Genomic DNA, 19,960 nt, shown 5'->3' on the forward strand with positions numbered 1-19,960 from the left:
TGCACTTCCCCCACACAGCTGATCTCAGTGCCCTCCCTCCTTCCTCTTGCCCTCCCCCAGCCCCTTTGCCTAGAGTTCCAGTTACCAGGGCTGCATAGTTATACCAAACTTATGCCAGTATTCTACACTTACTCCAAATCCTCAAAATTATTATGCTCTCATATTCTGTACATCAGGAATTTGGGCCCAGCAGGGACAGCTTGTCTCTGCTCTATTACATCTGGGACCTCAGCTGGATGATTCAGAGGCTGGAATCAATGAAGGCTCCATCACTAACATGTCTGGCCATTGGTGCTGGGGTGAGCTCAGCACCTCGGTTCTTACATGAGCCTCTCCTTATCATCTTTCCACTTGGGTTAGTTTGGGCTTCCTCAGAGCTAGCTGGCTGTGTCCCCAAGGTGAGTGTCCCAAGATTCCCAGGCGGAAGCCACATCAACTTTTATAACCCAGCTTTGGATGACACACAGTGTCACCTCTGCTGCACTCTGTTCCTCATCACAAAGTCCTGCCCAGGATCCAGAGAAGCAGAAGTTGACTCCCCCACTGATCAGGAGTAATAAGGTTCTGGATGACAGTGTGGACTTGCTGTAGCCATTTGTGGAAAATACAATCAGCCACATGTAATTCACTTCTATTCATCTTTCATATTTCTACTCAAAGGTCACTTCTTCTAGACACACTTCCCTACCTGCCCACCTCCAGACCAGGTCAGGTGTCCCTACAGGCTCTCATAACCCATGTAGGGGTCAAGTGACTGCTTTTTCCCCCTCTGTCCTCTCCACCAGAGCACGAGCTTCAAGAGGTAGGGACCACGTCTGTCTTTGCTCACTGCTCTATCCCGAGAACGGAGAGCAATGCCTAGAAAAGTGTGGGTGCTCCTTGAGCATCGTTTGCATGAAGGAAGAAGTAATGAAGGAAGGGCTGTTGTTTCAGTTGTTCCCACAGTGAAGATGTCAGTGCAGTGTGTCCCAAGCCTCCAGGTGGCCATCTTCACCTGCCATGTGCAAAGGTTTTACCCTGAAGCCATAGAAATCACCTGGCAGGGGAGGAAAGGATGCTTCAAAACCTGTGAGGTCTTCACCCCCACCCAGAACCCAGATGGCACATTCAGCCAAGACAGTCATATCCTGGTCAGCACCTCAGAGGACAAAAGGCTGTTCACCTACCAAGTGTGGCGTGAGGCCCAGACACTGGTCTAGACCAGCGGGCAGCTGAGAGAGCTTACGGAACAGCAGGCGAGTCTGGGTGATCAGGGGTGGAATAACCAAGCAGCCGAGGACTTGAACCTGGAGACAGGTCGGGTTCAAATGCTGGCTGTGCCATGTTCATCATGTATGACCTTGGGAAGTCACTTCACCTTCTGAAACTCAGTTTCATCATCTTTAAAATGGAACAGCAAATACAGCCACCTCTACATGCTGTGATGCCTTAGGTACTAAAAAGCAGTAAGCACCACTTTATCACATAGCTGCTTCATGACAACGTATCCCCTTTACCATATATTCCTGTGAATAACCAAGGCAAAATGTAATATCTTTCCCCAATTTCCACCCAATCTCCCAAAAGCCATTCGGATAATATAATTACTGAGCACATATTAGTACTTTGCTGGGTGTTCATTTGATACAACAATGATCTAAAGTACATGTTATGATCCCCATTTTAAAGATGAGAAAACTGAGGCTCAGAGAGGTGAGGTGATTACCTCCAAGACCAAGGTGTAGTCTTTGTACCTGAGTATGGGGTGAACTGAGCCTCCCTGGTGGTTGAGTGATGGGAGCAGGAAGCCAGGTTCATCCTGATATCTTCCTGTCACCAGGTGCCAGAGCATCCAGCTCCCTCTTTGGGACCCTCTTCCTGCTTGGCTGGAAGTTGTTTCCCCTGACTAAAATTTCCATCATCTATGCCTTCAGGAGGACCCTCCCTTGCAGGTAAATGGGGCATCCAGGATAGGGCTTGGGCTCCCAGGGTGTGACTCCAGGCCGACAGGGGGACACTGTAAGGAGAAAGCACAAGGTGCTCCCATTTCTCCTCTACCTTGAAGGCATGTTGAATCCAGAGTGTTCCTGAGAGCTGCACCCCATTCCTTTAACCTTCCCCTCTGCCTCTCACAGCTCCAGTCTGAGGATGCACAAAGATGCAGGCTCCCCTGACCTGGGCAGGGCTCACGGTGGAGGGGGATATAGAGGGAGTTAATATAGAGAAAACATTTGTGAGGTGGTCTCTGAGGAGAATTCTGAAGAGAACAAAGTCTTCGCCCAGCTCTCTGCTTCCTCTGCAGGTCATAGACGCCACAAGTAACATAGGACCCTTGTCCCCTCCAGTCTTATACAGGAGGACTGATCCAGGAGGACCACTTCCCATGATGCCTGTAGCCTCTACCCCAGCTTCTCCTACCTCATCAGCCTTCTGAGACCTTTCCAGCACTGGCTGTCCCTCCCTGTCTCCTGCAGCTCAAGAGGAGCTGAGACCCTGGACCTGGAAGGTCAGTAGTGAGAGGTGGCCTCTCATGCTCTACCCAGGAATGAAGCTTCCGCAGACACCTGACCCTTAGCAAGAAAACCAGCAGAGGTACGGCAGGATCTTACTCAGGGAGAACCATACCTGTGATTCTGAAGGCCCCTTCCGGGCTCCTCAGGGAAAGCTCTCTGTGGGCACCCAAGTGCCATGAAACATTTACAGTCCCTTCATTTAATGGAAATAAAGGAAATACTAATGGCCAATAAACATAAAGAAACATGCAATCTCATTAGTGATCAGAAAAAACAAAAGCAAAACCACACTGATACGACCTTTTGTGCCTAGTGGAATAGCCAAAAATATAGAAGCAACTGGCTCTTTATTACATTGATGATGTGCATTTAAATCACCATGACACCTTTACCGTAACTAGATTAGAGGAATGCAAGTAATCAGAAAGTTCAGTTGTGAGGTTTCTGCAACAAACCAGGGGACAGTTAGAGTGGGGTAGGTTGAGCAATGGATGAGATGCGAAGGCAGGTGGAAGAATAGGTTGGTGGTGGGAACTATCGGTTCAGTTCTGAACACATTAAACATAATGTTTGCTCATCATTCCAGTACAGATGTTGAGTAGGCAGACGTCTGTAGTTCAGGAGAGTGGTCGGAGCTGGAGAGATATTTTTAGAGTCATTAGGTCTATAAAGCTGGTTGCCAGGGGAGCCAAGCAGCAGAGCTAAAATAACCATATTTTCTTTTTCCATCCCTCTTGCTTCCCAAAAGGCCTTGGATACAATGCAGTCTCCCGACTGTGGTACAAAAGGGGTACTTATGTAGGCATGGATTGGAAGGAGAACAGAAAGATAAAATATTTCCATTCGTCATGATGGCATGATTGTAGATATATTTTTCTTTTGCAGTTTCATATGATCTCCGCAGGGGTTGAGAATGTCCTCATTGTCCACTGTCACACTGGGCTATCCTGGTGATACTTAGCAGTCTCACTGGACATTGTGGGAAGGACTGCAAAGAGAGTGACATATAAGGAAGACATTCACAGTGCGCAGTGAAACAGCTGAGAGAATCAGAGACTTTAGCATTATGGTTAGTCTGAGCTGGAAAAGCTCTTGGTTGCACCTAGTCCAGCTTCTGCCCCTGAACCCATTTTACAGATGGGGAACTTGTGTCTTGGAGATATTAGGTGACATAATCAAGATCAAACAATGCAACTCTCAAGCCACCATTCCAATGTATGCAAAAAGTATTACATTTTGAATTTTTTCCATGATTTAGCATGATTTCTGTTTTAAGCACCCTTTCCATGGACTTATTCTTGGTCAGTTCATGATCTCATTCATGAAATCAGGTTTCCCCACCCTCTGTGTCCCCAGTGATATTAAGGTGCCTTTGTGACATTTGTCCATTCAGGCGTTTGCTGAGATGTCCATCACCCTGTGCTGCCCTTGACTACAGATCCACACATGTACCCCTAGCACTAACTACTTCCTGATCTCACAGCTTCCACTCGATTCTAGCTCTGCCCACAATCCTCTTCAGCACACTGAGAAATCTGGCTACTTTGGGATGCCAGGAATCTCTGCAAGGTGGTCTCAGGTCCTTTGACCTGGCAGAGCACACGCCCAGTTCTGCTCTTATGTTGCCAGGCCAGGCTAGAGGCAGTAATTTCACAAACTGTGTCACCAGAAAGGAAGGCACGTGTATTCCTGAGTCCCCTGTCCCTCCAAGCTGGACCTTCTAAGGCCTCTCCAGTGTTAAGTCCCTCCAGTTCCCCTCCTCTCTCCAGTAAGTCGGACAATGTTGTTTAGTCTCATAAGGTAACCAGAGGGTGAAGAGGAAGTAGAAAGGAGGGGCCGCTCTACAGGAGCCTACATTTTCCCAAACTTTTGCATCTTTCATCTGAGTTCACCTTTTGATACTCAAAGGTGCCTTTATCCTCTATTTCTGCAGTGACAGCCTCTCTGAAACAGATGCATTACATTTATCTGCTGCCTAATTTGGTCAGAATAAAGCATTCAACACTGAGGTGAAGGGATCAGTGAAAACTGGAGTACAGAGCTCAGCAGTGACACCAACAGGCACGTTTTATAACTACATGTCAGAAGCCCATACACTCTTTAACTCCAGTGCATCCCAAGTCTATGGATATGCTCACAACAAGGAAGGGCCTAGGTACCACTGAACCTCATTGCTGGCAAGATTGGGGGTTCTGTTAGTAAAGTGGGGGCAGGATACTGCTGTGAAGAGGCCCAAACAAGGGCATCTTCCACTGAGTGAAGTAGGATGAAGGACAGGAGTACTGGGGGCTGAACCCAAACACCCCTCACACTGCAGACCAAGACAGAAGGGACACAGGGAGGGTCTACACAAAGCCCATGACTTTTCCCATTTCCTTCCGGGTGAAGTTCACTCAACCCTCTTAAACAGACTCCCTTTGTGTTCGTGTTCTTGTAACCAGTGTATTAGACACACTGGGCCCTCCGAAGGGTTCAAAGAGAAAACTTTCTCTTTATAAAGAATGTGTCCTCAATCCCACTGCCAGTGTGGGTAACTGGAGCTTAATCCAGGTGGGAAACTGTGAGAAATGACATATAAGTCTCAGTTTTATCCCTCTCAAGAGGAAAGGATCTTGGGATAATTACATACCAACTCCCTTTGAGTAACTGATCTGGTTGAGTACTCCTTCCAGAAGGCATCAGGTGCACAGTATTTCCAGTGTTCCATGCGCACAGGCAACCTGCAAAAAAAGCAACCATCCAAATCAAATCCTTTCAGGTAAAAACATGAATACCTGGCACTGGAGTGCTCTTGAGTACACTAAACTGGTCATGCTCCGGGAATTTGGGTGAGCCTTGGAGACAGTATGCTACACATGTATATCTATATCCCTAATGAAACATATCCTGAGAACAAAAAGAACCAATAAAACCCCAAATGCTATTCAATAATCATACTGATTGGTATTAATATTGGTGCTGGTGTTTATAAATATTATATATGTATTGTAGCAGCAGTTCCCAAACTTTTTGGCACCAGGGACTGGTTTTATGAAAGACAATTTTTTCATGGATGGGGGTCAGGGGGATGGTTCAGGTGGTAATGCGAGCGATGGGGAGCAATGAGGAACGGCAGATGAAGCTTTGCTTGCTTGCCTGCTGCTCACCTCCTGCTGTGTGGTCTGGTTCCTAACAGGCTGCGGACTGGTACCGGTCCATGGCCCAGGGGTTGGGGACCCCTGTATTGTAGGATGAAGTGAATAAGTAATTGTGTTGGTGTCCTTAGAAACTGGATTTTCAATATGAGAAAAAGATACAGAACATAATTGAAGAAGTTAGGTTTAAAAACTGCTTTCTTAAAATTGGATTAAAACTATCAGTATTAACCCAACTGAATTGGCTTTCTCCTAAAAAAAAATATACTTCATCACTGTGTCCACCAAAATGACTTGGTAGCTATGACAACCCAGTAGTAATAAACACTGCTAGTACACAGATTATGGTCTCTAAATAGCACTACCACTAAAAAGAACCAGGGCTCTTTAGGGAAATGATTGATTTCAGATCATGGACAGGAAATATGCAAAATGAGCTTGGAATATTTTGTTGTACAGAAGCAAGGAAGCAATGTCAACTGAAGTTATATAAAAAGACTCAGGAACTAACTTAAAGGAGGCTCCCACAGTTGGGACAATTTGAGCGTTAAAAACATAAAATTACAATATATTGACATCCATCAATGTTAAAAATGATGATATCACAATGGTATGAAAATTAAAGAAATGTCAATGGTCACTTTTGGAGATTACTAAGACACCAACTCATTGTTATGAATGCCAAAAGATAATAAGCAAAGGCATTTACCATGCCTTTCCTGTAAGAGTTGTATGTCAACCTCACACATGTGAGAATGGCTATCATCAAAAAGAACACAAGGCAGATCGCAGGAGCTCAGGGCAGGTGCGGCCCCACCTTCGAGGGCTCCTCCAGCTCCTCGCTCTTCCAGCAGGCAGTTGGGCGCAAGTATTTCAGTGGGCCTCCCCCCCAAGCCTGCCTTCATCCCAAGGATGACCGACCATCACCATGCAAGCGAAGGGGTTTAATATGACCAGGAGCTGATATATCAGCCACTAAAAGACCTGATGGCATTGAGCCTCAAGATTTGTGGAAAAACAGCTACTCATACACAGGAACTAGGAGGAGAGCCTACAACTTCTTAGAGAATTTTGTGGAAGTGATAGAAATGATGGCGGAGTGGAAGGACGTGCTCTCACTCCCTCTTGCAAGAACACCAGAATCACAACCAGCTGCTGGACAATCATCGACAGGAAGACACTGGAACTCACCAAAAAAAGATACCCCACATCCAAAGACAAAGGAGAAGCCACAATGAGACGGTAGGAGGGGCGCAATCAGAGTAAAATCAAATCCCATAACTGGTGGGTGGGTGACTCATAGACTGGCGAATACTTATACCACAGAAGTCCACCCACTGGAGTGAAGGTTCTGAGCCACACGTCAGGCTTCCCAACCTGGGGGTCCGGTAACAGGAGGAGGAATCCATAGAGAATCAGACTTCGAAGCCTAGTGGGAATTGATTGCAGGACTTCGACAGGACTGGGGGAAACAGAGACCCTACTCTTGGAGGGCACACACAAAATACTGTGCCCATCAGGACCCAGGGGAAGGAGCAGTGACCCTGGGGGAGACTGAACCAGACCTATCTGCTAGTGTTGGAAGGTCTCCTGCAGAGGCGGGGGGTGGCTCTGTTTCACCGTGGGGACGGGGACACTGGCAGTGGAGGTTCAAGGAAGTGCTCCTTGGTGTGAGCCCTCCCGGAGTCTGTCATTTGCCCCACCAAAGAGCCCAGGTAGGCTCCAGTGTTGGGTTGCCTCAGGCAAAACAACCAACAGGGAGGGAGCCCAGCCTCACCCATCAACAGTCAAGTGGATTGAAGTTTTACTGAGCTCTGACCACCACAGCAACAGCCAGCTCTACCCACCACCAGAGCCTCCCATCAAGCCTCATAGATAGCCTCAACCACCAGAGGGCAAACAGCAGAAGCAAGAAAAACTATAATCCTGCAGTCTGTGGAACGAAAACCACATTCACAGAAAGATAGACAAGATGAAAAGGCAGAGGGCTATATACCAGATGAAGGAACAAGATAAAACCCCAGAAAAACAACTAAATGAAGTGGAGATAGGCAACCTTCCAGAAAAAGAATTCAGAATAATGATAGTGAAGATGATCCAGGACCTCGGAATAAGAATGGAGGCAAAGATCGAAAAGATGCAAGAAATGTTTAACAAAGACCTAGAAGAATTAAAGAACAGACAAACAGAGATGAACAATACAATAACTGAAATGAAAACTACACTAGAAGGAATCAATAGCAGAATAACTGAGGCAGAAGAATGGATAAGTGACCTGGAAGACAAAATGGTGGAACTCACTGCTGTGGAACAGACTAAAGAAATAAGAATGAAAAGAAATGAAGACAGCCTAAGAGACCTCTGGGACAACATTAAATGCAACAACATTCGCATTATAGGGGTCCCAGAAGGAGAAGAGAGAGAGAAAGGACCTGAGAAAATATTTGAAGAGATTATAGTCGAAAACTTCCCTAACATGGGAAAGGAAATAGCCACCCACGTCCAGGAAGCACATTGAGTCCCATACAGGATAAACCCAAGGAGAAACACGCTGAGACACATAGTAATCAAATTGGCAAAAATTAAAGACAAAGAAAAATTATGGAAAGCAGCAAGGGAAAAACGACAAATAACATACAAGGGAACTCCCATAAGATTAACAGCTGATTTCTCAACAGAAACTCTACAAGCCAGAAGGGAGTGGCATGATATACTTAAAGTGATGAAAGAGAAGAACCTACAACCAAGATTACTCTACCCGGCAAGGATCTCATTCAGATTCGATGGAGAAATCAAAAGCTTTACAGACAAGCAAAAGCTAAGAGAATTCAGCACCACCAAACCAGCTCTACAACAAATGCTGAAGGAACTTCTCTAAGTGAGAAACACAAGAGAAGAAAGGACCTACAAAAACAAACCCAAAACAATTAAGAAACTGGTCATAGGAACATACATATCGATAATTACCTTAAACGTGAATAGATTAAATGCTCCAACCAAAAGACACAGGCTTGCTGAATGGATACAAAAACAAGACCCATATATATGTTGTCTACAAGAGACACACTTCAGACCTAGGGACAAATATAGACTGAAAGTGAGGGGATGGAAAAAGATATTCCATGCAAATGGAAATCAAAAGAAAGCTGGAGTAGCTATACTCATATCAGATAAAATAGACTTTAAAATAAAGAATGTTACAAGAGACAAGGAAGGACACTACATAATGATCAAGGGATCAATCCAAGAAGAAGATATAACAATTAGAAATATATATGCACCCAACATAGGAGCACCTCATTACATAAGGCAACTGCTAACAGCTATAAAAGAGGAAATCGACAGTAACACAGTAATAGTGGGGGACTTTAACACCTCACTTACACCAATGGACAGATCATCCAAAATGAAAATAAATAAGGAAACAGAAGCTTTAAATGACACAATAGACCAGACAGATTTAATTGATATTTATAGGACATTCCATCCAAAAACAGTAGATTACACTTTCTTCTCAAGTGCGCATGGAACATTCACCAGGATAGATCACATCCTGGGTCACAAATCAAGCCTCAGTAAATTTAAGAAAATTGAAATAATATCAAGTATCTTTTCTGACCACAACACTATGAGATTAGAAATGAAATACAGGGGAAAAAAAGGTAAAAAACACAAACACATGGAGGTTAAACAATACGTTACTAAATAACCAAGAGATCACTGAAGAAATCAAAGATGAAATCAAAAAATATCTAGAGACAAATGACAATGAAAACACGACGACCCAAAACCTATGGGATGCAGCAAAAGCAGTTCTAAGAGGGAAGTTTATAGCTATACAAGCCTACCTCAAGAAACAAGAAAAATCTCAAGTAAACAATCTAACCTTACACCTTACACCTTACACCTAAAGAACAAACAAAACCCAAAGTTAGCAGAAGGAAAGAAATCATAAAGATCAGAGTGGAAATAAATGAAATAGAAACAAAGAAAACAATAGCAAAGATCAATAAAACTAAAAGCTGGTTCTTTGAGAAGATAAACAAAATTGATAAGCCATTAGTCAGACTCATCAAGAAAAAGTGGGAGAGGACTCAAATCAATAAAATTAGAAATGAAAAAGAAGAAGTTACAACAGACACTGCAGAAATACAAAGCATCCTAAGAGACTACTACAAGCAACTCTAAGCCAATAAAATGGCCAACCTGGAAGAAATGGACAAATTCTTAGAAAGGTATAACCTTCCAAGACTGAACCAGGAAGAAAGAGAAAATATGAACAGACCAATCACAAGTAATGAAATTGAAAGTGTGATTAAAAATCTTCCAACAAACAAAAGTCCAGGACCAGATGGCTTCACAGGTGAATTCTATCAAACATTTAGAGAAGAGCTAACACCCATCCTTCTCAAACTCTTCCAAAAAATTGCAGAGGAAGGAACACTCCCAAACTCATTCTATGAGGCCACCATCACCCTGATACCAAAACCAGACAAAGATACTACAAAAAAAGAAAATTACAGACCAATATCACTGATGAATATAGCTGCAAAAATCCTCAACAAAATACTAGCACACAGAATCCAACAACACATTAAAAGGATCATACACCACGATCAAGTGGGATTTATCCCAGGGATGCAAGGATTCTTCAATATACGCAAATCAATCAATGTGATACACCATATTAACAAATTGAAGAAGAAAAACCATATGATCATCTCAATAGATGCAGAAAAAGCTTTTGACAAGATTCAACACCCATTTATGATAAAAACTCTCCAGAAAGTGGGCATAGAGGGAACCTACCTCAACATAATAAAGGCCATATACGACAAACCCACAACAAACATCATTCTCAATGGTGAAAAACTGAAAGCATTTCCTCTAAGATCAGGAACGAGACAAGGATGTCCACTCTCACCACTATTATTCAACATAGTTTTGGAAGTCCTAGCCACAGCAATCAGAGAAGAAAAAGAAATAAAAGGAATACAAATTGGAAAAGAAGAAGTAAAGCTGTCACTGTTTGCAGATGAAATGATACTATACATACAGAATCCTAAAAATGCCACCAGAAAACTACTAGAGCTAATCAATGAATTTGGTAAAGTTGCAGGATACAAAATTAATGCACAGAAATCACTTGCATTCCTATACACTAATGATGAAAAATCTGAAAGAGAAATTAAGGAAACACTCCCATTTACCGCTGCAACAAAAAGAATAAAATACCTAGGAATAAACCTACCTAGGGAGACAAAAGGCCTGTATGCAGAAAACTATAAGACACTGATGAAAGAAATTAAAGATGATACCAACAGATGGAGAGATATACCATGTTCTTGGATTGAAAGAATCAATATTGTGAAAATGACTGTACTACCCAAAGCAATCTACAGATTCAATGCAATCCCTATCAAATTACCAATGGCATTTTTTATAGAACTAGAACAAATCATCTTAAAATTTGTATGGAGACACAAAAGACCCCAAATAGCCAAAGCAGTCTTGAGGGAAAAAAACGGAGCTGGTGGAATCAGACTCCCTGACTTCAGACTATACTACAAAGCTACAGTAATCAAGACAATATGGTACTGGCACAAAAATAGAAACATAGATCAATGGAACAAGATAGAAAGCCCAGAGATAAACCCACTCACCTTTGGTCAACTAATCTATGACAAAGGAGGCAAAGATATACAATGGAGAAAAGACAGTCTCTTCAATAATTGGTGCTGGGAAAACTGGACAGCTACATGTAAAAGAATGAAATTAGAACACTCCCTAACACCATACACAAAAATAAACTCAAAATGGATTCGAGACCTAAATGTAAGACCGGACACTATAAAACTCTTAGAGTAAAACATAGGAAGAACACTCTTTGACATAAATCACAGCAAGATCTTTTTTGATCCACCTCCTAGAGTAATGGAAATAAAAACAAAAATAACCAAATGGGACCTAATGAAACTTCAAAGCTTTTGCACAGCAAAGGAAACCATTAACAAGATGAAAAGACAACCCTCAGAATGGGAGAAAATATTTGCAAATGAATCAACGGACAAAGGATTAATCTCCAAAATATATAAACAGCTCATTCAGCTCAATATTAAAGAAACAAACAACCCAATCCAAAAATGGGCAGAAGACCTAAATAGACATTTCTCCAAAGAAGACATACAGATGGCCAAGAAGCACATGAAAAGATGCTCAACATCACTAATTATTAGAGAAATGCAAATCAAAACTACAATGAGGTATCACCTCACACCAGTTCGAATGGGCATCATCAGAAAATCTACAAACAACAAATGCTGGAGAGGGTGTGGAGAAAAGGGAACCCTCTTGCACTGTTGGTGGGAATGTAAATTGATACAGCCACTATGGAGAACAGTATGGAGGTTCCTTAAAAAACTAAAAATAGAATTACCATATGATCCAGCAATCCCACTACTGGGCGTATACCCAGAGAAAACCATAATTCAAAAAGACACATGCACCCGAATGTTCATTGCAGCACTATTTACAATAGCCAGGTCATGGAAGCAACCTAAATGCCCATCGACAGACGAATGGATAAAGAAGTTGTGGTACATATATACAATGGAATATTACTCAGCCATAAAAAGGAACGAAATTGAGTCATTTGCTGAGACGTGGATGGATCTAGAGACTGTCATACAGAGTGAAGTAAGTCAGAGAGAGAAAAACAAATATCGTATATTAACGCATGTATGTGGAACCTAGAAAAATCATACAGATGAGCCGGTTTGCAGGGCAGAAGTTCAGACACAGATGTAGAGAACAGACATATGGACACCAAGGGGGGAAAACTGCAGTGGGGTGGGGATGGTGGTGTGCTGAATTGGGCGATTGGGATTGACATGTATACACTGATGTGTATAAAAGTGATGACTAATAAGAACCTGAAGCATAAAAAAAGAAACAAACAAAACAACTAATACTAAAGTTTCATTGGGTTATTTGTATGGAAATATGTTAATATAAATGTTTCAGACATTACATGAAATTTCTAAAAATCTTATATGTTCTGGTATAATGTTATAAGTCATAATTCTAGTTATTACTTTAAAATGTATATCTCAGAAATAACTAAATTTCCTTGTCAATTGCATTATTATGAACTTTCATCAAATCTTTAACCGTGGTCATTTTTAAGTCTTTTGTCATTTACAGACAGTTCTGGGTGTACTCTGATGCTTTTGCAAATATGTTCCTATAAAAGGGTTTCATCTTCAAGGAATTCATGGAAAAGACTCTGACAAGTACAGGTTTCTGGTAACTGATTGTACTGCTGAACTGAATGAATAAGCATTTTCAGAACTCTAATGAAAAACTGATGAACTCATAAAAGTGCTAACAAAAGATCAAGATGAAAAAAAAATTAATTACATGGGACTGAGTGAACTGATGAGGATGATTATAATTTTTCTGACTTTCTGTTTGAATTAAAAAAAAAATCTCAGAAGGACTCAGAGGCAAAGAATATACAAATCAATTTTCACTGCAAAGTAAAGGACCTGTTACAGTGGAGGATTACTGGACTGAATGTCTATATTATGACATAGTATGACTGTGTTTCGTGTTTGGTAATTGCAATCATTGTTGCTTTTGTTGTGATCATCCATTTACAGTGCTTGGTGTCAGTCTATTTATCTCTTGTAAAAATAAAATACAGTGTGTGTGTGTGAAAAAAAAATGTTGAACTACAAAAAAAAAAAAAAAAAGAACACAAATAAATGTTGGCGAGGATGTGGAGAAAAGGGAACCCTCATACACTGTTGGTGAGAATGTCAATTGGTACAGCCACTGTGGAAAACAGTATGGAAGTTCTTTAAAAAAAGAATTATCCTATGATCCAGCAATTCCACCCCTGGCTATATATCTGAAAAAAACAAAAACACTAATTTGATACCTAAGATACATGCACCCCAATGTTCATAGTGGCATTATTTACAATTGCCAAGGTATGGAAGCAACCTAAGTGTTCATCAAAAAATGACTGGATAAAGAAGAGGTGGGTTGGCCAAAATGTTCATTTGGGTTTTTCCGTAAGATACACACACACACACACACACACACACACACAATGGAATACTATTCACCTACAAAAAAGAATGAAATTTTGCCATTAGTAGCAATCTGGATGGACTTGGAGGGCATTATGCTAAGGGAAATAAGTCAGACAGACAAAGACAAATACCATATGATATCACTTACATGTGGAATCTAAAAAACACAACAAACTAGTAAATAAAACAAAAAAGAAGCAGATGCAGATATAGAGAACAAGTTACTGGTTACCAGTGGAGGAAGGGGGCAATATAGGGCTGATGGAGTGGAAGGTACAAAGTATTGGGTGTAAGATAGGCTACAAGGACGTATTATACAATATGAGGAATATAGCCAATATTTTTTAATAACTGTAAATGGATTGTAACTTTTAAAAATTGTATCAAAAAAGAAAATAAAATACATTTTCAAAAAACTTTTAAAAAGAATGGTATGTCAAGAGTTAATGAAGCAAAGAATAATATCACCTAATAAAGGCAGAGGTAATGGGAGTGCTAGATGATATTAAGGAATTACTAAATTTTAAGTGTGATAATGGCATTTATATTACATTTTAAAAAGAATTCTTAACTCTTAAATATACATGCTAAGGTAGTAGTGAGTGAAATGATAGAGTGCCTGGTATTTGCTTTAAGACAATCCAGTGGATGGTAGGTGAAGTAAAGATGAAACAAGATTGGCTATCTGTTGATAATTGTTAGTCTCATGATGAATACTTCCTATTTTTAGGTGTTTTTACAAATCACCGTAATAAAAATTGTGTTTTAATACAAGCATATAGATGCCCTGCAAAGTCTTTGTGCACTTTTAGGTATACATGTACCCCAAATTGAAGTCCACTACAATACTAAGTATTTTCAAAAATACTAGGAGGGGGCTTCCCTGGTGGCGCAGTGGTTGAGAATCTGCCTGCTAATGCAGGGGACACGGGTTCGAGCCCCGGTCTGGGAAGATCCCACATGCTGCGGAGCCACTAGGCCCATGAGCCACAACTACTGAGCCTGCGCATCTGGAGCCTGTGCTCCGCAAGAAGAGAGGCCACGATAGTGAGGGGCCCGCGCACCGTGATGAAGAGTGGCCCCCGCTTGCCGCAACTAGAGAAAGCCCTCGCACAGAAACGAAGACCAAACACAGCCAAAAATAAATAAATAAAATTAAAAAAAAATTACTAGGAGGAGTGATACCCATCTCAGAAAAAGCTTGGGGATAAAGTTGTTATAGGTTTATAGAAAATTAACCGATGAAAAGAATGAGACACTTAAAAACTCCTGGGAAAACAAAAAGTCGTACAAGAAAGGAAATACAATCACTATATATTACACGACCCAGCTGTGAACAATGATTCTTTGGTCATAATGACATTGATAAAGTGCTTAATCTGCATAAAATCAAAGCATTGGATGTTTCCATGATAGGAGGTGTGAATGGCAGGTGGAGGGAGATGTAAGAGAGCTAAATCATTACCTTCTATAGTAGTAGGTCTATCCATAACATATGACACAGAGAGATAAATAATAATATAAGCAGATTACTTAGAAACACAGAGAGAAATGTCCAAAGAATCAGCTAAAATAGTTAAAAAGTGGTTGGTCTATAATTTTTAAGGAGAGGAAGCTAGGGGTCTGATGTTTTCCATGAAACATCTTATATGACTTTTAAAGCAATGTACTTCGGCGAGAGAGGAAGGTAGGGAGAGAGGGAGGCGGGATGACATGGTTGGATCTGCATTTTAGCAAGATCACCATGGTCTGGTTTCTGAGTGTGGGTACAAAAGTGGAGAAGCAAATCAGTGAGGCCAGCTGGCAAGCTCTCACGATAAGAAGAGTCACAATAAAAATGAAGAAGAGGAGAAAACTGAACTTGACTGAGGTGATGTCTCACTGGGTGAACCATAAGGGCAGGTATTGTACTAGACAGTAACTTGCCATCTTCATTTCTCTCTCTTCTCTCTCCACCTTGCCTTGATCAAAGCTAAGCCCTCTCTTCCAGAGATTTCTGGCCCCTCTAACAGGGCCAACCCAGGCCAGATGGTGAATCTCACCTGCACATCAACTGGCTCCTTTCCCAAAAACATACACCTCAAATGGTTTGAACATGGTGTGGAGCTTCCAGCCCATCAGACCCTCATCGTCCTTCTTGCAGATGCTTCCTCTTACACCATCATCAGCACCGCCCTGGTGACCCTTGCCTTGTCCTTACTCCACTCCCAGATCACCTGCCAATTGGCTCACAGTGAATTGCCAAGTCCCTTCAGTGGGCATGTGAACATCTACAAATTCCTTCAAGGTAAGGGCCACCCACCTACCCCCATGGCCCAACCTAGGTGACCTCCACCTGTTCCCTGTTTGGAGCACCTCACCTGAGTCCTCCCATTCATTCTTCACCAAACCCCACCTGAGGTGGGTACGAGGTTCCCTATCTTAAATGACCATCCTATTCCCTTTAATGCTGTAATCTCATACTTCTCTTTCAGAGCTTCCTTCCCTCCAGTGCAGTGGCCCCCAACCTTTTTGGCACCAGACACCAGTTTCATGGAAGACAATTTTTCCACAGACAGGGGTGGGGATGGTTTCGGGATGATTCACATGCATTACATTTATTGTGCACTTTATTTCTATTATTATTACATTGTAATATATAATGAAATAATTATACAACTCACCATAATGCTGACAGGAGACAGAACTCAGGCAGTAATGCGAGCAATGCGGAGCAGCTGTAAACACAGATGAAGCTTTGCTCACTCGCCCACCACTCACCTCCTGCTGTGTGGCCCCATTCCTAACAGGCCACGGACTGATACGGGTCCGTGGCCTGGGGGTTGGGGATCCCTGCTGTAGAGTATTTGGGAGGTGGGAGTTTATTCATTCATTCATTAACAAGCGTTTACTGAGCATCTGCTGCAAGGTGCATTATTCTAGGTGCTGGGGGTTCCATGGTAAACAGAACAGACCTGGTTCTGCATCATTGAGTTCACACTCATGTGAACACCATCATCCAAGATGCAAACAAATATATGGTTATGACTTGTAACATTTGCCATAATGGAAAAGATAGACTACTGAAATAGATGAAAACAGGAGAAATCTAGTTTACAAGGAAATACTTTTTGAAGTAGTGATGATGGAACCAAGGCATATAAGATGAAAGAGAGTCAGCCAAGTTAAGAGTAGAGTGTTCCAGGCAGAAGAAACAGAACGTGCAAGGCCCTGCGGTGGGGTGGGATGGAGAGTAAGACATGTTTGCGGAGCAGAGAGGAGGCCCATGTGGCTGGATCTTAGTGAGAAGAGGGGTGCCTGAAAAAGGAAATGGCTGGAGAGAAGGGACAGGGACCAGATCACACAGCTCTTATAGGCCACAGCAAGGAAGTTTCTCCCACTTTAGACTCTCCACGTGGACTCCTAAACCCTTGTCCAGACCACCATGTCACCACTGCTTTGCAGCCAGTACTGCCTTTGAAACAGGCTTCCTAAATCCACCTCGGTGTCAAGGGAGGGAACAATGCAGGCAAGGCCATGTCCCACCTTTCTTGCTCTGACCTCATAAGACAAACCCATTATGGTGGTGTCAGACTTTGCATCTAAGCTTGCACAGCATATGCTTAAGTAGTCCCTCAGGACATAACTCCTGGGATATTACAAATGTTACCTCACTCTGAAAATGTTCAATGTAAAAATTACATCATAGTTATTTGATTTCCAGCATCAACCATCACCAACAAACAAAACAAGGTCTTTCTTAATGACCAGAATTTTTATCAATCCTTTTTCTTCCTAAATTTGTATATCCATTCTAATTCCTGCAGAGAACTTTATACTACTGTAGCATATTTTTATGTGAAAGTCTTTTATGGACCACAACATTATACATATCATAGAGAACTATGAAAACACAGAGAACTACCATCAAAAAAAGTATATAGGGCTTCCCTGGTGGCGCAGTGGTTGAGAATCTGCCTGCTAATGCAGGGGACACGGGTTCGAGCCCTGGTCTGGGAGGATCCCACGTGCCACGGAGCGGCTGGGCCCGTGAGCCACAATTATTGAGCCTGCGCGTCTGGAGCCTGTGCTCCGAAACAGGAGAGCCCGCGATAGTGAGAGGCCTGCGCACCGCGATGAAGAGTGGCCTCCGCTTGCCGCAACTGGAGAGAGCCCTCGCACCGAAACGGAGACCCAACACAGCCATAAATAAATAAATAAACAAATACTTAAAAAAAAAAGTATATAAATTAAATTTATTTGGTTTTTCCTTATGAACTAAGGGTGTAAGTGTTTAAAAAAAGGCAGCTCAGTGAGACAGATGGAGGAGCTTCTGATGCTTTGATTAAAACAGGCTTTCTGGCCAGCAGTATTTTGAACTGTCCTTTTATTTTGTGTCCCAAAGGCTTTACACCAAGGGCAATGCACCATAGTTAGTTTCGGAATGTACGGGGAGAAGATTTTTCTGTTGTTTTTTTTTTCCTTTTTGTTTTTTTTTTGAAAGTTGGAGAAGGAGAATTGAGAAACAGGAGGCAAGAGAAGGATCTGGGCTTAGTGTGCAATTTTAGGAAAGAGTCACATGAGGGTTCAGGATCTGGAGATTAATTGTATTAAACTCCCTGTGTATTTACTCTTTAGGATATCACATGTGCCCCCAGGGTAACTGTAGCAGCAGTTAAGTGTAGACAGTCTTCAGATTAGCTATGAATTTGGCTGCATCTCGTCCATGTTCCCTTACTCACCCTAGTCACCTTACTGTCCTTGGAATATGCTAGGCTTCACCTCAGGGCCCCTGCCCATGCCCTTCCCTCTGCCTAAGATGCACTTACCCACACACAGACAATCTCAGTGCCCTCTCTCCACTTCTTGTCCTCCTCCAGCCCCTTTGCCTAATGTTCCAGCTACCAGGGCTGCATGATTATCCCAAACTTATTCCAATATTCTAAACTTACTGCAAATCCTCAAAATTATTATGCTCACATGTTCTATACTTCAGGAAATTTGGACAGGGCCTAGAAGGGATGACTTGTCTCTGCTCTATTACATCTGGGACCTCAGCTGGATGATTCAGAGGCTAGAATCATATGAAGTCTCCATCGCTAACATGGTGTGAACTCGGTGCCTCAATTCTTACATGAGCCTCTTCTTATCATCTTTCCACATGGTTAGTTTGGGCTTCCTCAGAGCTAGCTGGCTGTGTTCCCAAGGTGAGTGTCCCAAGATTCCCATGTGGAAGCCACATCAAATTTATAACCCAGCCTTGGACCTCACACAGTGTCACCTCTGCTGCACTCTGTTCCTAGTCACAAAGTACTGCCCAGGCTTCAGGGGAGCAGAAGTAGACTCCCCCACTGATCAGGAGTGGTACGGTTCTGGATGACATTGTGGGCTTGCAGTAGCCATCTATGGAAAATAGAATCAGCCAGATGTAGTTCACTCCTATTCATCTTTCCTATTTCTGCACTTTTTCTAGAAACCCTTCCCTACCTTCCCACCTCCAGACCAAGTCAGGTGCCCCTACAGGCTATCATAACCCATATGGGGGTCAAGTGACTGCTTTTCCCCCCTGTCCTCCCCACCAGAGCAGGAGCTCCATGAGGCAAGGACCTGCCTGCCTTTTCTCACTGCTGCATCCCAAGAACTGAGAGCAATGCCTAGGAAGATGTGGGTGTTCCTTGAGCATCATTTACATGAAGGAAGAAGTAACGAAGGAAGCACTGTTATTTCAGTTGTTCCTACAGTGAAGATGTCAGTGCACCATGTTCCAAGCCTCCAGGTGGCCATCCTCACCTGCCGTGTGCAAAGGTTTTACCCTGAAGCCATAGAAATCACCTGGCAGGGGAGGAAAGGATGCTTCAGGACCTGTGAGATCTTCACCCCCACCCAGAACCCAGATGGCACATTCAGCCAAGACAGTCATATCTTGGTCAGCACCTCGGAGGACAAAATGTTGTTCACCTGCCAAGTGTGGTGTGAGACCCAGACACTGGTCCAGAGCAGCATGCAGCTGAGAGAGCTTACAGAACAGCAGGAGAGTTTGGGTGAGTAGGGGTGGAATAACCAAGCAGCTAAAGACTTGAACCCGGAGTCAGGCTGGGTTCAACTGCTGACTCTACCATGTTTGGGAAGGTCACTTCACCTTCTGAAACTCAGTTTCCTCATCTTTAAAATGGAACAACATATACAGCCACCTCTACATATTGTGATGCCTTAGGTACCAAACAGCAGTAACCACCACTTTATCACACAGCTACAT

At 42.6% G+C, this 19,960-nt stretch overlaps 1 pseudogene; it reads left to right on the forward strand.

Annotated features, from left to right (window-relative positions):
• Positions 1 to 19,753, forward strand: part of LOC133104165 (signal-regulatory protein beta-1-like) — a 36,888-nt pseudogene extending 17,135 nt beyond the window's left edge.
• Positions 19,754 to 19,960: the final 207 nt, after the last annotated feature.

The sequence above is a fragment of the Eubalaena glacialis genome, chromosome 13 (genome assembly GCF_028564815.1).
Source record: "Eubalaena glacialis isolate mEubGla1 chromosome 13, mEubGla1.1.hap2.+ XY, whole genome shotgun sequence".
In the NCBI taxonomy this organism is placed as follows: domain Eukaryota; kingdom Metazoa; phylum Chordata; class Mammalia; order Artiodactyla; family Balaenidae; genus Eubalaena; species Eubalaena glacialis.